Source organism: Octopus bimaculoides, chromosome 15 (assembly GCF_001194135.2).
Source record: "Octopus bimaculoides isolate UCB-OBI-ISO-001 chromosome 15, ASM119413v2, whole genome shotgun sequence".
NCBI classification, from domain to species: Eukaryota; Metazoa; Mollusca; class Cephalopoda; order Octopoda; family Octopodidae; genus Octopus; species Octopus bimaculoides.
In genome coordinates, this window is record NC_068995.1 from 233,726 (window position 1) to 241,488 (window position 7,763).

Sequence of the window (7,763 nt, forward strand, 5' to 3'; positions counted from 1 at the left end):
ATATATATATATATATATATATATATATATATATATATATATATACACACATACAGAAAGACACATGGCTTAGTGGTTAGGTTATTTGTGAGTTCAATTCCCTGCGACGTGTTGTGTCCTTAAGCAATACACTTTATATCACGTTGCAGGAAAAAAATGAGGTGTGACTATATTTTAAAGGGCCATCTTTGTCACGCTGAATCCACTCACACCCCACACCCCACTCTCACATACCCGGCCCCTACCCCTACCATCACGGATCGAGAACACATGTAGCGCACCAGTTCCAACAGTACCAAAGTGAGATGTCGGAGAAAGCGAAAGGCAGGCAAGTTAGTCGAGCAAGCAGTGGATCGGGTGAAACACAATCCCCATTTTGGGAGCGTAACACACGGCAGGGCTGAATTCGAAAGCTTCGCTACAACACAATGATATGATGTTGCTAATAGGATGGAAAGAAGGAAACTCGTGCAGTTATAGGTATGAGCAACAGTAGAGGAAGGGCGGGCGAGCAGAGCGATGGCAATGTGGGAATAGGGTACGTAGATGTAGTGAGATGTCAGTTGACGGATATGGAAGTGGAACCTGCAGAGGATCGAGTTCTTGAATCACAGAGTTTATGGAAGAGAACTACGTACTTAGGACTACGTATTATAGACAGTGGAGGGGTCGCAGGTCATTCTCTGTGAAAGGTCTATGGAACTTTGTGCATTACTGATGTAGGTGAAAGAAGAGCAAGCAAGCAAGAATACAAAGACTGTTGAGAAGCGTCTGGCGGGCTCCAGCTAAGAAGAGGTAATCGGTGGGGGGGGGGCACCTGAGCGCCGTTTAGAAAAAAAGCTTTGGACTGATAAACCTTGGACGAGTTTCAAAATGACGGCGTATGTTGTTAGACCGGAAACACCTGATGACCCCAGGATGCAACACTGATGACGTGCCAAAGTATTGCTCCAGTAGACGGATGTTTAACGCATTTATATATACACTCATATGCATATAAATACACACCTATACAATATATTGGATATATATTTTATGCAAGCTATATGAAAGGTTATAAGAAAGCTAAGTCAGTTTTCAGTATCTATCTATCTATCTATCTATCAAAACAGAGATGTATATGCTAATATATATTAAATTAATATAAATGTATACACACACACATATACATAACATAGATAAATTTATATATAATACATGTGTGTGTGTGTGTGTGTGTGTGTAAAAGAAAAGGTATATGTGCAGATCGACGACGACTGTTCCTGTCGTTATATCATTTAGAAATGAGATAATGGCCACATCTCTCATATGACGTAATCTCTTCGATTGCATATTTCACAGCAATCTTTACAGATTCTGGTTACGTTGCTATTTTCTGGAACGTGAGAAAAGCAATTAGACTTGCGCTGCAACGCAGAAATCCGAGCTGTGACACGTGAACGAGAGTTCGCTGCTCAGGTACAAAAGAAGGAGAGGAAAAGAGAGAGAAGACAAGTGGACATTAACAAAGAGAGAAAAAAATGAAAGAAAGGAAAACGCTGTTTCTAGCGCAGCACCATTTGCAATTGCAACGATAGTGGAAGAAATAGCTTCGTTTGTTCCTGCTAGGATCGGACGAGTTAGAGAGCGACGGATTAGATCGTCCGGCAACGTTGTTAGAACGTTACATCGTTGCATCATGATGCGATAGTACGAAGGATCATGAGGAGGACTGGAGACCCCTTTCTCTTCTGGAGGTACAAAGGAAGAGACAGCGATTCGATACATGGCGGAATTTCAACACAAAACGTAACATCGGAAGAAATGCTGCCAAGCATTTTATCCGGCGCGCTAACGATTCTACTGCACGTCACCTTGATAAAAATATAACAATGATAATAATTTCTACTATAGGCAAAAAGCCTGAAATTTGGCGGGAGGGGACTAATCGATGATATCAATCCCAATGTTTCGCTGGTACTTAATTTATCAACCCTGAAAGGATGAAAGGCAAAGTCGACCTAATAATAATAATCGTTATTTCAAATTTTTGCCACAAGGGCAGCTTGGTGGGGTAGGGGAGGTGGAGATGAATCGATTACATTGACCCAGTGTTCAGCTGGTACTTATTTTATCGACCCCAAAAGGATGAAAGTCAAAGCCGACCTCGGCGAACATCCGGCAGAAGAATTTCAGATAGACCGAGCGTGACCAACTGAGACTACGGTTGATATCCGTAGTATTAGGTGGCCACGCTTGGGAATCCAGCCAGAAAGTGTAATGGTTGCTTCTGATAGGACTCTATGGATGGGGTGCTTGAGGATTCAACCGCCATGGCTCTCGAGAATGGGGAGCTGAGAAAATGAATGAATGGATACTACTACTACTACTACTACAACAATTTCCATTCCTTTATAAATGGACATCAACAAAGGCGATGGTGGCTCAACAAGGGAGCCTCTCTAAAGGATAACTCATACGGCTAGAAATACTAGACAAAGCCCTTCATTTTAGCTTCAAAGGGATAACGGAAAGATGCTGAGGAGAACAAAAAAACAAACAAAACAGTGACTGTGGTAAGGTCTGCAACCCCAAAGTAGGGTCTGCTCGATGGGGTTGACCTGGGGCTAAAGAATAACAACAGCAGCAGGAACAGTGGTGGATATAGAATTGAATGTCGTTGTCCGTACAGGAATGTCAAAGATAAACAACAGCATTAACCATCCACTCAAAGAATCCAGTATTCTTATTTCTAAGGAATTCGATTATCGTTATTTAAATTCAAAAGAAATATCTTTATTTGGAACTAAGACATACACGCACCTGATTCAGAACTATCTCGAAACTACGCACCTACAAAACCCACACAGCTTTACACATTCATTAAATAAAGAGAAATAAACAAATAAGCTCTCTCTCTCTCTCCCTCTCATTCTCTCTCTATCTCTGTATATATATATATATATATATATATATATATATATATATACACATGTATGTGTGTATAATGGAAAGTCGAGAAACAAACTGACAAAGATAAAAAAACAAACAAAAAAGACATAAGAAAACTTGACTAAACTTGACTAGACAAGATGTCTATAGCGTATGTATATATATATATATATATATATATATATATACATATGAATATATATATGCATGTATCTATATATTTTTTCATATACGCTATATATATATATATACACATACATACATAACACACACACACACATATTTATATATATATATATATACATATATATATATTTATATATATATTTACGAATATAAACAATATACATACTCACGCACACGCGTATGTGTGTGCGTGAGTGTTTGTGTGCGTGTGTTTGTGTAATTTACAAACAAGGGGAGAGAGGAGGGGTGAAATGAAAAGAAAAACGAACAAATAACGAATTAATTCATTTTTGTTCAATTGTAATGCGAAATAACCTTCCCCCCTTCCTCTGTACACACACACACACACACACATACATACAAATGCATACATACATACATATGATAGCGTGTCTGTGGGTTGGTGGTGGTGGTGGTGGTGGTGGTTTGTGCCCGTGGACAGCGAGGGAAGGCACCTATCGTTTTCGAAACACGTGTCGCGTGTAATAATGGCCGTAAACTGTCGATGGGTCGATATTGGTGTTTGTCATTTAGTGATGGAGGTATTTCAGCCGGATGTACATATGTCACGTGAGCTGTTTTATTGTTGTATTCGTACTTTTAGTCATTTTGAGTTTATTCCTAAATGATCGATGGCGCGATTTATGCTTTGATATTTGCTGTTTGTTGAATTACTTGTTTGCATGGATGTATGTGCGTGCGTGCGTGCGTGCGTGAGTATGTATGTATGAATATATGTGTATGCTGAGTAATGAGATGGGTGTTGTGTGTCAAGTTGATGCAATCAAGATACATGTGGATGTAGACACACACACACATACACACACACACACACATATATATATATATATAACATACACACGTAGATATATACGTATGTATAAATATTTGGGCCCTGCAGCTGTAAAGAACCGGTTTCGATCTCACTGATAAGGGCTAGGGTGAGTGAGTGAGTGAGTGTGTGACTAAATTTTCACTCGGAAACGATTAGCTATCTCACACAACCTCTCACCATTTCTCTTCAAATCTTTCCAATCGGAGATTTTCTGATAAAAGATCGCGTCCAATCCCTTTGTATTTACTATCAGCAGATCATTCGTTTCTTGTTTTCTACTGTAGACTTATACCATGCGCTCAAATATTTCATAGCTTTATGACTATTTTATTGAACACTTTCACTGAATAGTACATTGCTGAGACTAATTACGGTGTGCTTTATGAAATGCGGATCAATTTTTGATTGCCCACGATGTACGTTCTTCGGAACTTTATTCTGTGCTGATCACTTGAATTGATTTTTCCTAGTAAGATGATTTTAGCCGGTTGGATATAGAAATGCCTGCCTTTCGACATATTTCTCTTAAGTAAATGCTGGTTACAGATGGATTTTGTCTTTTTACATCGCCTGATGACAGATACAGTTCCCGAAAGCTTTTAGTCAGGAGGGGGTAATGCCCATGACTCTTTATATGGTCACCGATGCTTGTGACGTAGTGTGGGAAGGGGAAGAACGAACTCTCAAATCAGAAATGTGGCGCAAATAATTGTAAGGGAGTAGAGTCTGTTAAAAGCATTTAAGAAACCCCTTTAGCGGGGTCGGTTCCATAGCCAGTTAGTGTTAAAGTACGCCATGAAATGTAGATGCATGTATGTGTGTGTGTATGAATGTCATTGTTCAGTTTTATTTCAAGATTTTTGGCCAATAGAGAAAGAGCCGGTTTCGAACCTAGATCCAGGGCTCCTTCATTGGAATTTCAACATCAACAACAGGGTATTTTTGTTTGTTTGTTTGTTTGTATTTATATGTGCAGATTTATATATGTATTCTCATACATATCGCTGCATATCTAGACATGCTCATACACACTTAAATGATAAACTACTGGAAAGTTTTACAGATTCTTACAGTTCCAGTGATGGATCGGATCTGTAGTCTTCGGATCAGCTTTTTCCTTTCTAATTTTGAGAAGCCTAATTTCCTAAGTTTCGTACTCACCACAACTTTCTCTCACTCTTTCTTCCTGTTTCTGTTGTACCTGTTTTTCAAAGGTTCTTTGAAAAACAGGAACACAACGCACCACCAGGTCTAGGGATTGAAATCACAATCGTAAGATCGTGAGTACAACACTTTTACCACTAACCCATGATAATAATAATAATAATAATAATAATAATAATAATAATAATAATAGAGAGAGAGAGAGAGAGGTGTAAGACGTGGTAAAAAAAAGAGTGACTGAGTGGAAGACCTGCAAAATCCTGTGGGATTTCCAAATCCAATCAGACCAAGTGCTTGAGTACAAGAAGTAGGACCTAGTGGTGGTGTACAAGGTGAGCCACATACGCTGTACAGTTGACGTTGCGTGCTCCTCTGACACATGAACAGCCAAGAAGGAAGACAAAGAATGAGATATATACAATCTTTTTATATATGAGAATGCTCGACTGGGAAAGGAAGAGGTTATTGATGTGTGTTTGGTGAAAAGGCATCAACGAATTGTGTAGACTATAAAGGAAATAGGGACAGCGTGCCCAACAGAGCTGCCACAAAAGCCTTTCCTTCTTGGCACAGCCAGAATCACAAAGAAAGTATCAACTGGTTGAAAATAACAGATAGAGAGGTAGCGTAGGCTCCTTAGCCATTATCAATGGGAAATACTAAGGGGGGCAACTCTGCACAGATCTAATCAAGAAGTGGCTTTAACAAAAATACAGTCAACAACTTTGCTCGATTTGCGTTAGGAGACGGCCAAGATCGGGACAATTACAGTAAAATACCAGCGCCAAGCAAGATTTAGACATAAATGAACTTTAGGTTAGTTTTGTAAAAAATGTAAAAACACCATATTTGTCCAGTGCTGCCACCTGTCGGATTCCCAGACACTGATGTTTCTAACTTTCTAGCCGTAATCAATGGAAAATACCGAAGAGAGACATCTCTGGACATAGTGTTTTCACACCTTTTTTTTTTTTTTCATCATAAGAGGAAATTTTTTTTCTGCACGGTAACTGCAGTAGATTTATCTTTAGCAGTTCAGATATGTCACAAACAGATTCTAACTAACCTAAAGTACGCTTATACTTAAAGATCTTCAACATACTTCTATCCCTGTTACTAACGCTAGTTTCATCATTCAAACGCTTGTCATGTTGTTCTTTCTTCTCTTAGTTACACACAACCTGTTGACGCCCATCACACAAAGCGAACTGACGAACGTTAATTGAGGAAATGTTTAGCCATATTTTGGCGGAGTAAAAAATGACGTAATCATTATGAAGGCTCGCCTTGACCGTTATCTGAAGACTTATTCAATGAAAATGAAAGGAGACGATTAGGAAATATTTGCTTAACATTAAAGAAAAAATAAGAGGAATTTTCGGGTTTCTTTCTTCTTTCATTTATATTTCTTTTCCTTTATTTTCTCATATTTTATTTCTTTTATTTTCCCTGTCTTTGTTTCCTTTGACGAAATCATAGAAAAGAATAAATCTTAAAATTCAACAGCAGAAAGAGTGAGAATTGTGGAAATGTGTATGTTTGGATGCGCATGAGGGTACGTTCGCGTGCGTGTGGACGTTTGTGATAGAACAGGTTTAATTGTACCGAAATTGTGTGTTGAAAGGTATGAATATACAGACATATATATATATATATATATATACATTATACGCACACACAACACACAAATATATAAACGTGTGTATATATCTATATTATGCACATGAGTGTATGTTTGCACGTATGTGTGTGTATATGGATGTAAATATATATATATATATATATATGTGTGTGTGTGTGTGTGTGTGTGTGTGTGTGTGTGTGTGTGTGTGTGTGTGTGTGTGTGTGTGTGTGTGTGTGTGTGTGTGTATGGTTGTCTATGTGTAACTGGGCGTTCTTACTGTTGAGATGTTATTTGGCTCCGGTCCTCGTTTGCATTTTGGTTGAAGGACTTTAAACTCTGTTCCACGCACCTGCCCACTTTGCCCAACCAACCTACGACACAGCGAGACGTGAGTTCAATACTATTGAAAAGCCTTGAAACACTAATGGGAAGAGCAGATGTCTCAAAGAGATTTATAGAAATACTACAAGGATAATAACAACAAAGAAAGGAATAAAACAACAAATAACAAGGTGTGATTGCAAGCGTCCGTTTGAAAAAAAAACTTGAGTCTGAAATACTACTACTAGTACTAATAATAATAATCTTTATTATTATTATTATTATTATTATTATCATTGATGACAATGCGTCGACAATAGCAAGAAAGGAAAATTCGCTTTTGAATTAAAACTTTATACTGGCCAACAATGCTACGGCAGAAGCAGCAGCAGCCACCACCACAAACAACAATAGCAACAACGGTAACAACAACTACAACAATAGCAACAAGTGTTGCTTTTAACGAAATTAAATCAAAATATATACACCCACACAAACACATACATATGTATATAGATCTATATATACACACACACATTATAAATATATATATATATATATATATATATACACCCACACAAACACACATATAGATCTATATATATACACACACATTATATATATATATATATATATATTATATATATATATACACCCACACAAACACATACATATAGATCTATATATATACACACACATTAT

At 37.8% G+C, this 7,763-nt stretch overlaps 1 protein-coding gene across 1 annotated transcript in view; it reads right to left on the bottom strand.

Annotated features, from left to right (window-relative positions):
* The window catches only part of LOC106873739 (uncharacterized), a 139,567-nt gene that overhangs the window by 87,879 nt on the left and 43,925 nt on the right, over window positions 1–7,763 (bottom strand). The gene's annotated exons all lie outside the window — the stretch shown is intronic.